Below are 11377 nucleotides of genomic sequence, written 5' to 3' on the forward strand. Positions count from 1 at the left end.
CTCCAGTCACTGGACCCCACACAGTTTGGCTTTGTCAAGGGCAGATCATGCCTCCTGAACCTGGTGGATTTCTTTGAGACAGTTACTCAGGCTATAGATAAGGTAAAGGAGGTACACACAGCTTACCTTGACCTTGCTAAAGCATTTGACACCATTCCCCATTCAGGTATTATTGATAAGCTCACCAGCCTGGGCATAAACCCTTATGTCACAAGATGGATTGCAAACTGGCTCTCAGACAGATCCCATAAAGTAAGAGTAGCAGGATCTATGTCCGAATCCAAACCAGTAATGAGTGGTGTGCCTCAGGGCTCTGTCCTGGGGCCCCTCCTGTTTGGCATATACTTCTCAGAAGTACAGGCAAGCACTGAAGGGCTGTGGCTGATTAAGTTTGCGGACGACTGCAAACTGGGTGCTATAATAGAGTCTCCGGCCGACATGGAGATCCTCCAGAAGGGCCTAAATGAGACTGATGCATGGTGTCAAAGCCATGGTCTCAAGCAAAATGCAAAAAAATGTGTAGTAATCCCCTTTGGAAAAAACAGAGTACCCGCAAACTACAACATAGGAGGTAATCCCCTGAAATCTGAAGAAGAAATAAGGGATCTAGGGACCCAAGTAGATAGTCAGCTTTCCTTTGATAACCATGTTGCCAAAGTGGTTAGAAAATCCTTCTATGTGACCCATCTGATCATGAAAGGGTTCGCATCAAGATCTAAGGATGTAATGGTGCCCCTCTACTCTTCCCTCATCAGACCCATTATTGAGTAAAATGCACCAATTGGAATGTACCTGGCTAGACATCTCCAGCAGCTGGAGAGACCACAAAAGTACCTAACCAAGAGGATTACTGACCTCAAACAGTTGCCCTATGCAGCACGATTGAAAAAGCTAAGACTGTTCTCTGTTGCATACCGCTTTCTCAGAGGCAATTTCTGTCTAACGTACAGAGCCATGTCCAACCCAGAATTGTTGAACATGCTCCATCTTAGCAAAACCAAATCTATATCGAGCTACATGCTCTAGGGATAAAAACCTCAACACAACAATGAATAGAACATGCTGGAGGGATAGATTCCCTTCGCAGAGACTTCCCTTACTATGGAACAGGGTCCCGATCTACATAAGACAGAGCCCCTCACTATCACTCTTCAAGAGGAATCTTGATGAGTGGATGGGTAACAGAAAGTTCACACCGGGGATCACACCAACAGCACTACTAGATAGGGGCCAAAGGTACCATCTGCTAGTACAAGGGTCTAGGGAACTACTAAAAGGGTAGTGAATACTGCACAATGTGGCTGGGCTAGTATATGCCTTCGGACAGATAGCCCAGTACCAACCTATGAACCTATGAACCTATAATATCAGCCCCTGGCATCCAAGTTTGGACAATATCAGCCTAGGCTGTCAATTGTATCACTTCAATATAAATTCAGTGCTCCTCAGGAGCCTTATATCTATTTATAGAAGTTTATACCAAACAATCCCAATATAGATATTTATTATAAAACCTTGCTAAGACCAACTATCTTCATCCAGTGTTGAGTCCACCTCTCATAAAATCTGTAGGGTCATAAAGTTTTAAAGGAATAGCTTCACATATCTCCCACTCAATATATGGAAACCATCTGGTCTCATAAAATTGGTAAACTGTATCCAAAAGATAGAACAAATCAGAATACAGGGTCACACCCACATATAAGGATATATTAACAAAGCCAATATGAATATTTCCAGATGAAATATTTATTTATTTAACTTTTCTGACACCTCTTGCTTAAACCCCCAAAATCCAGAAGGATCATGAGGCCCCACTTTCACGGTCTGTATTCATACTGAAAATCAAAATCAAGTGAGCTTTTGCCCTTCTGCTCCATGAGAGGTTTCTGTCCTCCCTGAGCTCACCTTAGGACACTTGCATTACTCTGTTTTGACAGGTGTACTGCCCCAGTCAAACTCCCCACCTGACACTGTCTCCGGAGTGGGTCGTGCCCGGCTGCTTGGAACCAGAAGCAAGAGCTCTGGTGGGGCTCACACCCCGCCTATCCGGGTAAGTGAAAAAATGATAAGAGTAGTGGTATTTCACTGGTGGCCGAGGCCTCCCACTTATTCTACACCTCTCATGTCTCTTCACAGTGCCATACTAGAGTCAAGCTCAACAGGGTCTTCTTTCCCCGCTGATTCTGCCAAGCCCGTTCCCTTGGCTGTGGTTTCACTAGATAGTAGATAGAGACAGTGGGACTCTCATTCATCCGTTCATGCATGTCACTAATTAGATGACGAGGCATTTGGCTACTTTAACAGAGTCATAGTTACTCCCGCCGTTTACCCACGCTTCATTGAATTTCTTCACTTTGAAGTTCAGAGCACTGGGCAGAAATTACATTGTATCAACACCCATCTTGGGCCTTCACGATGCTTTGTTTTAATTAAACAGTCAGATTCCCCAGTCCGCACCAGTTCTAAGTCAGCTGCTAGCTGCCGGATGATGCTGGATGCTGGTCAGGACCGGTGCCCGCCATAGTTGGGGCGATCCACAGGAAGGGCCAGTCTTGCATCCAGAGTCACTGCCGCACATCCCCCGGCCCCCCCAGGGACCCGCAGCATGTGCCTATCCCCACTTCACACCCAAGCCCGACCGACCCAGCCCTTAGAGCCAATCCTTATCCTGAAGTTACGGATCTGGCTTGCCGACTTCCCTTACCTACATTGTTCTAACATGCCAGAGGCTGTTCACCTTGGAGACCAGCTGCGGATATGGGTAGAGCCCGGTGTGAGACTTATATCCTCTCTCCCGGATTTTCAAAGCCGGCGAGAGCTCACCTGATGCCGCCGGAACCACGACCCTTTCCAGGGCACGAGCCCCTCTCTCGAGGCAAACCCATTCCAGGGTGCCCTGCCCTTTACAAAGAAAAGAGAACTCTCCCAGGGGCCCCACCAGCTTCTCAGGGATTGTTTGCATCACCACACTGGACACCACGAGGCACCCATCTCTGCCACTCTGGATTCAGGGATCTGAACCCGACTCCCTTTCAATAGGCTGGGGGCAATGGAGGCCATCACCCATCTCTTCAGAAAGGCGCTCACCTATTTCTCAGGACCGACTGACCCATGCTCAACTGCTGTTCACATAGAACCCTTCTCCACTTCGGTCTTCAAAGCACTCAATTGAATATTTGCTACTGCCACCAAGATCTGCATTCATGGCGGCTCCACCCGGGCCCTCACCCTGGGCTTCAGTGTCACGGCAGCAGCCCTCCTACTCATTGCAACATAGCCCTCATGGCTCCCAGTGCTGGTGATGGCCAGGTATGGGCCAGACACTCCCGCACCATCCATTTTCATGGCTAGTTGATTTGGCAGGTGAGTTGTTACACACTCCTTAGTGAATTCTGACTTCCATGGCCACCGTCCCGCTGTCTATATCAACCAACACCTTTTCTGGGGTTTGATGAGCATCGGCATCGGGCACTTTAACCCGGCATTCGGTTCATCCCACAGCACCAGTTTTGCTTACCAAAAGTCGCCCACTGGGCGCTCGCATTCCATGCCTGCCTCCAAGCCAGTGAGTTGGGCTTCTTACCCATTTAAAATTTGAGAATAGGTTGAGATCGTTTCAGCCCCAAGATGTCTAATCATTCGCTTTACCAGAAAAATCTGGGTCTGCTGAACACCAGCTATCCTGAGGTAAAATTTGGAGGGAACCAGCTACTAGATGGTTTTATTAGACTTTCACCCCTATACCCAGGTTGGATGACCGATTTGCACGTCAGGACTGCTACGAACCTCCACCATAGTTTCCTCTGGCTTCGTCCTGCTCAGGCATAGTTCACCATCTTTCGGGTCCCACCAAGTACGCTCACGCTGCACTTCCCCGACGGGATGGGTGAGATGGGCCGGCGGTGTGCCCCCCGCACAGGGCAGGGAATCCCGCCTTAGCTGGCACATGCCGGCCCTCACTTTCATTGTGCCATGGGATCTTCTGCCCACCCTTGGACTCATGCACCTGTTAGACTCCTTGGTCCATGTTTCAAGACAGGACGGGTGGGTCACCAATGTCGCTGCGGACTCCGGGCACCAAAGGTGATCCTGCCAGGCCTGGCAGCAGGACATGGTCAGGCCACACTGAGGCAGTCCAGCCCAGTCAACAGTCCCACCAGTAGCCAGGGGCCCCTGGCCTCTGCCGTGAGGGTGGGTGTGGTGGTGCTCATCTCCCACGACCCCGAGGCATGGTGAGGGCTGATGCTGTGGGCTGTAACACTCCCCTCCAGGGAGGGGAGCCACCTTCAAGGTGGCCTTCCTGGCCTACCCAGAGCCGGTCGCGGTACACCATCACAGAGGAAGTGCACCCGATGGCAGCCGGCACACCCAGCAACAGTCCCCCACCCCCCCAGAGGGGGAGGGAGATCTTCCTCACCTGGGCGGCTGGTGCAGCCACTGGGTTGAATCCTCTGGGTGGACTGCATGGACCCCACCTGTTTACTTCTGAAAGGTTTCACACCCATTTGAACTCTCTCTTCAAAGTTTTTTTCAACTTTCCCTTACAGTACTTGTCTGCTATCGGTCTCATGCTGGTGTTTAACCTTAGATGGAGTTTACCACCCACTTTGGGCTGCATTCACAAACAACCCGACTCCGGGAAGACCTGATCCCGACATGCCGGAGGCCGCCACTGGCCTCACACCATCCACGGGCTGAGCCTCGATCACAAGGACTTGTGCCCCCTGGGTGGCACCAGAGAGATGGACTTCCGTATGCCACATTTCCCTGCGCCCATTGCCTGGGTGGGAATTCAGCACTGGGCTCTTCCCTCTTCACTCACCGTTAGTGAGGGAATCCTGGTTAGTTTCTTTTCCTCTGCTTAGTAATATGCTTAAATTCAGCAGGTCACCTGTTCCGAGCGTGGTAGTGGGGGAGGTGGCAGGATGGCAGGGGCTTCATGGGAGAATGGACTACCTGTCCTCCCCAGCCCCCACATGCCCACTCCCAGCCACCGAAGCGGCCCTGGCATGCAGGAACTGGGTGGACATCAGGCTCCGCCCTAGGAGGGCAGCCCAGTGGCAGTACAACTGACAGCCTCCGGGGGGCAGGCTGGACGCACGTCTGCTCCCTCCCATCCTTGGACAGGCTTTCCAGATTGGGGCAGTGGGGGCCTCATCTCCTCTATCTTCATCTCTCCCTGGGGGGATGGGGGCCCATGGCGGGCCAGACACCACTGGGGCAATGGAAGGCATGACGACCCTCAGACAGGCGTAGCCCCAGGAGTAACCCGAGGCCGCAAATTGCATTCGAAGTGTCGATGATTAATGTGTCCTGCAATTCACATTAGTTCTCGCAGCTAGCAGCGTTCTTCATCGATGCATGAGCCGAGTGATCCACTACTCAAAGTCGTACTGGTTCTCGTTCACCGGGGGCATCACTGCCTGTGCTGCGTTGCACCTCAAGATGAGCATACGAGGTTTCATGGGCATTGTCATGGGAGCCCGGACTGGGGTTACTGGCCCTGTGCCATGGATAGCAGGGAGTCACATGGCCACACTGCTGACCCTCCGGGTCTCTGAACTGATGCCCTGCACAGAGCGGGGCATCCTCCACAGGTACCCGCTACTGACATCAAGGGGAGAGGACTCTGGTGTGCCACCCCGTGGGTGGCCCCGCACAGCCAAAGAGGAGGGAGATGGTGCCATCCTGGCACCATCCCCTTGTGGCAACAGAGGAGCACCCGCACCTCCCACCACACGGATGGACCTCCTCCCTTCCACTGCTGGGAGGTGAGTGGGGATGGGTGCCACCCTTCCTCTCGCTCCCTTCCCTCTCCCTGTCTCCCTCCCCCCAGGAGCCACAGGCTCAGTCCTGCTGGCCTCCACCTGGGCTCACCGAGAGACAGAAGTCAGAGAGAGATGAGGAAAGAGATGTAGAGGGTCATGGCAGTGGAGCGAGGAGAGGCCCTGGTACCCGGGGATGGTGCCATCCCGGGACCCTCGGCATTAATGATCCTTCCACAGGTTCACCTGTGGAAACCTTGTTATAACTTTTACTTTCTCTAGATAATCAAGTTTGATCATCTTCATAATCGAAAGCATAACCTTATTATTCAAATTTAGATTATTTTTATATATAAAAATTTATGCAAAAAATTTTTTTATGTATGATATATTTTTTATACACATTACATTTTTTAATCAAGGTATAGCTTTTTACTGTTGAACTTTCTCAAAATTCCCACTAGATGGTGTTTTACCATTGTAACAAGATTTTAGGTGACTGTTTTTATTATATATTTTTATATATACACAGAATTTTATTCACTGGTTTAAACATAATATTTTATATTTTAAATGATTTAAATGCTTTAAATGTGTATTTATTCACAACACTACATGATTTTTATGTGATATATTTTAGTCTGGCATTTTCAATTCAGCCACAATTTGACATTTTAATTAGTTGCACTGTGATTGGAGGGGCATCATTTATTTATTTATTTAGAGGTATATAAACTGCTGTTTGTGAGATACATTTATCTATGCATCTGAGGAAGTCTGTATAGACAAAAACGTACTTGTGGATATAAGCATTTATGTTTTACTTTGTGGAGTGCTGTCTGAATAAACCAGTGTGCTGTAATTCGTTGGGCTGTCTGTGCTGTAGTCTTACAGTTTATGGTCTTTTCTACAGCAGTTGCTTCCATTATCTGTGATTTTGGTTTTCTTTGGAAGCTGCCTTGTCCTCGTTTTGCTAAGCACCATGGCTACAGGAAGCGGTGACGTCGGCGATATGAGAAAGCTGATTGGGCAGTTAAGTCAACTAGTGGATTTGCTAATACCCCTTTGCACTACATTGGTCTGTACCACACCTGTCAATCAAATTCCTGGTAACCAGGAGCTGGGAACTTCTGGTTTTCAAAACGTATGGAGCAAAAAGACTGTTTCTAAACCACTTGGGGCTATTTCATCAAACAACCATGGAACTAACAGTGAATTTGACCCAGAAGAACACCTGAAGTAAAGGAAGAAGGTGTGGATCAAACAGATATGATGCTGGATGTCCCAATACAGGTGAATGTACAAACAAACTTTCTTTCCATACTGGCACAATTTTAGCTTTAAATGACTGGCTTTTGAAGCCTCTACAAGTGTTTAATAGTAGTGTTAATGAATTATACATTAATGAACGTATGGACAATATGACTTACGCTGATAATGTGAACACTTTGGAAAGCATTGTGTTGAACTACAAGAGTTTAAATATTGACAACACATATTTGAAAGAATGTATAGAAAAGAGAATTGTACCAAAAAGACTCAGAGTATGACATGCTTTTTACTGTAGAAGAATATAAGAAATTGTATTATGATGCCAGAGAATATGTGGACAAAAAAAAATACTGCCATTATTAATCATAAGAAAAGAAAACTTGAAAGAGATAGGGAGGAATGTTCAGAACAAAGAAGTTACCCAAAACCTAGAGGTAGTACTTACAATGTAAGAAATGAAGGGAGACCTAGTAATAATAGGGACTATGTGATCAGTAATAGGGATGTGGAAATAAATGATTTTGATACAAATGAATACTCTTTAAACTTCCAGGACCCTTTGTAATACCCCCCCCCCTTACGCAGATCGGACAGGCTGATGAACAAGCAGCCCCAGAGGTGCAACCACTATGGGGGGAGGGGGAAAGAACAAAGGAGGATGTGAATTTAAACACAGATGTATCAGAAGCTGACAACATCATTATAAATGGTTTTAGGTTCATTCTGAATGGTTACAGTATCTTTAATTATAGTGACATCGATGTCACGCAGGGTCACTTTAGGCTGTTCACTAAAGAGTTCAATTTTATTCCTAAACGTAAATGTAATATAAGTAAATTAATTATTGATCTGAAATTGTTCATAAGGAAAAAGAATCTTGAATTATTATTGGGAACTAATAACCATCAGATCTTGAACAATGACCTTATAAAAATAAGTGTATACAACCTCCCCCCTCCATCCTCAGTTGAAAGACTTTGAAATTATAGCACAAAATGAACTTAGATAAGGTGCTTTAGCAATAAATTTAAGTCCAATTTAACACCCAATGAAAGGAAGGTGATGGATGACCTTAAGAGTAACCAGAATGTCAGAGTCATGAGACCTGACAAGGGTGGAGGTACAGTTTTAATGAATAAGTTTGATTATGAGGCTAGAATGCTTAATCTGCTTGGTGACACTGATAGCTATACTAGGGTCTCCCTTAATGAAATCCATGTGGCCTACCACAATATTTACATCACATTAAATGATTTGTTATTGCAAGACTTCATTGACCAACAGGATTTCCATTTTCTACACAATGCTAAGCCTAGAGTGGCAGCAATTTTTGGTATCCCCAAAGTCCATAAAAATGTTATGGACCCCCCCTCCCTTACATCCAATAGTAGCAGCAGAAGGATCAGTTACAGCTCCGCTAGCTACATATTTGGACATAAAGTAAAAAAGCATACATATGGGGGATTTTAATGTCCTTAAGGACTCTTGGGACTTTTTGCGAAATGTGAAACAGCAACTGTCAGAAAAATATGTATTAATGTGTGTATTAGTAATATGTTTAGTGCATTTAGAGCTTGAAAAGGGTTAACACATTTATTCTATTTCATACTGCATAAATCTGTACAAACTGCAGATGCTTTCTGACCTTGTATTGTTAGTTAAAATCTTGCTTGTGCCTTGGAAATTTACTGAGTAGCAAATGATTCCTGCTTATGTTAGGAAAATAATGAATAGAACAATACTACTTGTATGAAACATAGACAAGAAGTTCCGTTTGTGCTGTGAGAAAATACACAGCTGTAGAAGCTATAGATAATTAGGACAAAGCCTGTTTGAAAATATGAACTGCAATCAGCATTTGCTTGTATCTGAGTTAGAAGAGTACCTTGAAATGTAACACTGTACAATAGAAGCCTGTAAACGAATTAGTGCCCACCAAGGCCAGGTTGTTTTATATATTTTCTCAAAAGTTTCTCACAAATCTAGTCATGTCAGCAGAAAATCTGAGTAACATCTGCTGTAGAACAATACTGAAAGTTGTGTTTGATTACATCAGCCATAGAAGGCCATGTCTTGTAAAACAGTATAACCTATGAACCTATGAATAAGCATACTTCCTGTTAGTAGTTAGACAAATCCTTGTATTTGCAAGTTTTTGCCTCCTTGCGGCAAGTAATTAAATATGCCTTAACTGAACCTTACGTGTATTGGTCTTTGAAGTTTTTTTCCTTTGACAGATTGGTCCTCCGGACCGGAAACCCTCACTTCGCCTTGGATCAGATAGGCCAGTTGGCTTGAAACCATATGGGGAAGAAACCACATTGGTTCTTCTTAGTTGAAAAGCCCTCCGACTGAATTGTTGTACAAAAGAGGCCAGCCACTTTCTGATCTGCGACTGAAGGACGGGTTTACTCGAACCAGGTGATCAATCACGAAGGCTCAGGTAAGGTGAATCTACCTTTTTTTCTGTTTTAGATCAGTGACTAAATTTGTATTTATTTTGTTAAGACTGTTTATACAAGTCAGGGGCAAAAAGATTACTGTCTTGTCATAGATCAGGGAAACAGAGCAGGTAGGCAGTCATTCTGAAGAGACTATAACAAAATCAGTGGTACCACATTAAAAATAAGGAGTTATGTAACAATTAAAGGGTAGAACAAAATGGGTAATAATTGTACAAAAAGATCCCAAAGTCCGCCGTTAACCGAAGACGCAAAATTGATGCAGTCACAGCGTGCTGATAATATTAAATACTACTCAAAATGGGTTAATAAGTATGAATTTGATGGTAAATTACAAAAATCCTCGCTTGTCAAACTTGTCAAACAGCTTAAAACTGATTCTAAAGGTCGGGTAAAAAAGCAACGTCAATTAGGAATTCCTCAGGCACACAGGTGGATTGAGGAAGTAAACCGAAGGGAACAAAAGAATAATAATTCAAAAGCAATGTTTTTAGATAAGGAGGACAATAACTTAGTAATAGCATCAGCCCCTCCGCCTCCCTTACCAGAATATGAGGCAAGTGAACAAGTTAGTCCACCCCTGCGATATCCTGCTGTCACTGTAAGTAGAGACACTACAAAAGCGAAACCGTTTATTAGAGATCCCGTCGAGACCAGGTCTCGAACATGGGCAGGAAACTCAAAAGGGGACATTGAGTTATATCAAATAGGTAGAAATTCGCGATCTATGAGTGAAGAAGAAATATGCCCACTTATAGAAGTGCCTAATCCTCAGGCAGGGTAAGAAGGTCAGAACCCGACTATTCTAGTGCATAGACCCTGGACTCCAGAAGACATCCAGAAAGCCACTGAGGGAATTCCCCATCCAAAAATTAATTTTAGAAAGTTCTTAGAAGATTTGCAAGGAATGAGGCTAAGTTATAATTTAAATGGAGAAGAGGTAGAAAAAGTAGTCAGACAAATTGTGGGACCAGATTGGAACATGATTAGTGGTGACTGGAATCCCCGTGACGCTGCACTCAGGCCCCTCTCACATAGCAGCGCAGAATTAGACAACAGAGTGAAAGGTCTTACAGGCCGCATCTCTGAGAAATGGAAGCCTAGGGCAGACTGGACTTGCATTAATCAATGCATCCAACAGGAAGGTGAAACTATTGACAGATATTATGCCAGACTATTAGAATGTTTAAATAACCATTGTGGAATGCAGGTTCCTGAAGATCAGACACACGATTCCCCATATGAGCAGCAGTTAAAGAATGCATTTTTGAAAGGCAGTATTGCACCCATAAGCAGCTTTATTACAAAGCACATGGTAGATCATCGTACAAGCAGGTATTAGTCATTACTTGAATATGCTAGGCATGCCGAAAGGCATTTTAATAGCAAAAAGAAAAAGAAAGCCCAAGTATTTTCTGTAGAAGATGGAACAGAAGTTTATGTAGTACAGTCCGGGAAAAAGGGGAAGAGAAATGCCCAGGGAAACAAACAATCTGATCAGTGATCAGAGGACTTTGAAGGGCGAAAGAAAAGGGGTGAGGACTGACTATATGATAGTCAGGAATCACTAGAAGGGGATAGCAGAGAAGGGACAAATGAGAATACGATAGAGGGAGTAGAGAATGTGACAGAAGAAATAGAGGAAGTGCAGGAAGTCACGGATAGTGAAGAAAATGAAATATTAGATTTGGCTTTATTGAGCTTAGAGCTCTATTTAGCAGACACAAAACCAGAAGTTACACTCCTGGTAGAAGGGAGGGAAGTCAGATTCTTGTGTGACTCAGTGGCATCACGGACCCTGATACATCCCTCCAAACTGCCAGAGAACCTGATTACATATTAGTGAAAGCAGCTAATGGACAGCTGTATCGGGAG

General features: G+C 45.2%; 1 non-coding gene and 1 pseudogene across 1 annotated transcript; both read right to left on the reverse strand.

Annotated features, from left to right (window-relative positions):
* Positions 1 to 1367: 1367 nt before the first annotated feature.
* On the reverse strand, positions 1368 to 4913 carry LOC122809936 (annotated as a pseudogene).
* A 326-nt stretch (positions 4914 to 5239) lies between these two features.
* On the reverse strand, positions 5240 to 5393 carry LOC122809797. Its single transcript, XR_006365950.1, has one exon. It is a non-coding gene; the product is annotated as a 5.8S ribosomal RNA (ribosomal RNA).
* Between the last annotated feature and the right edge of the window lie 5984 nt (positions 5394 to 11377).

This window comes from Protopterus annectens, chromosome 8.part0 (assembly GCF_019279795.1).
Source record: "Protopterus annectens isolate FY-2018-M chromosome 8.part0, PAN1.0, whole genome shotgun sequence".
In the NCBI taxonomy this organism is placed as follows: domain Eukaryota; kingdom Metazoa; phylum Chordata; order Ceratodontiformes; family Protopteridae; genus Protopterus; species Protopterus annectens.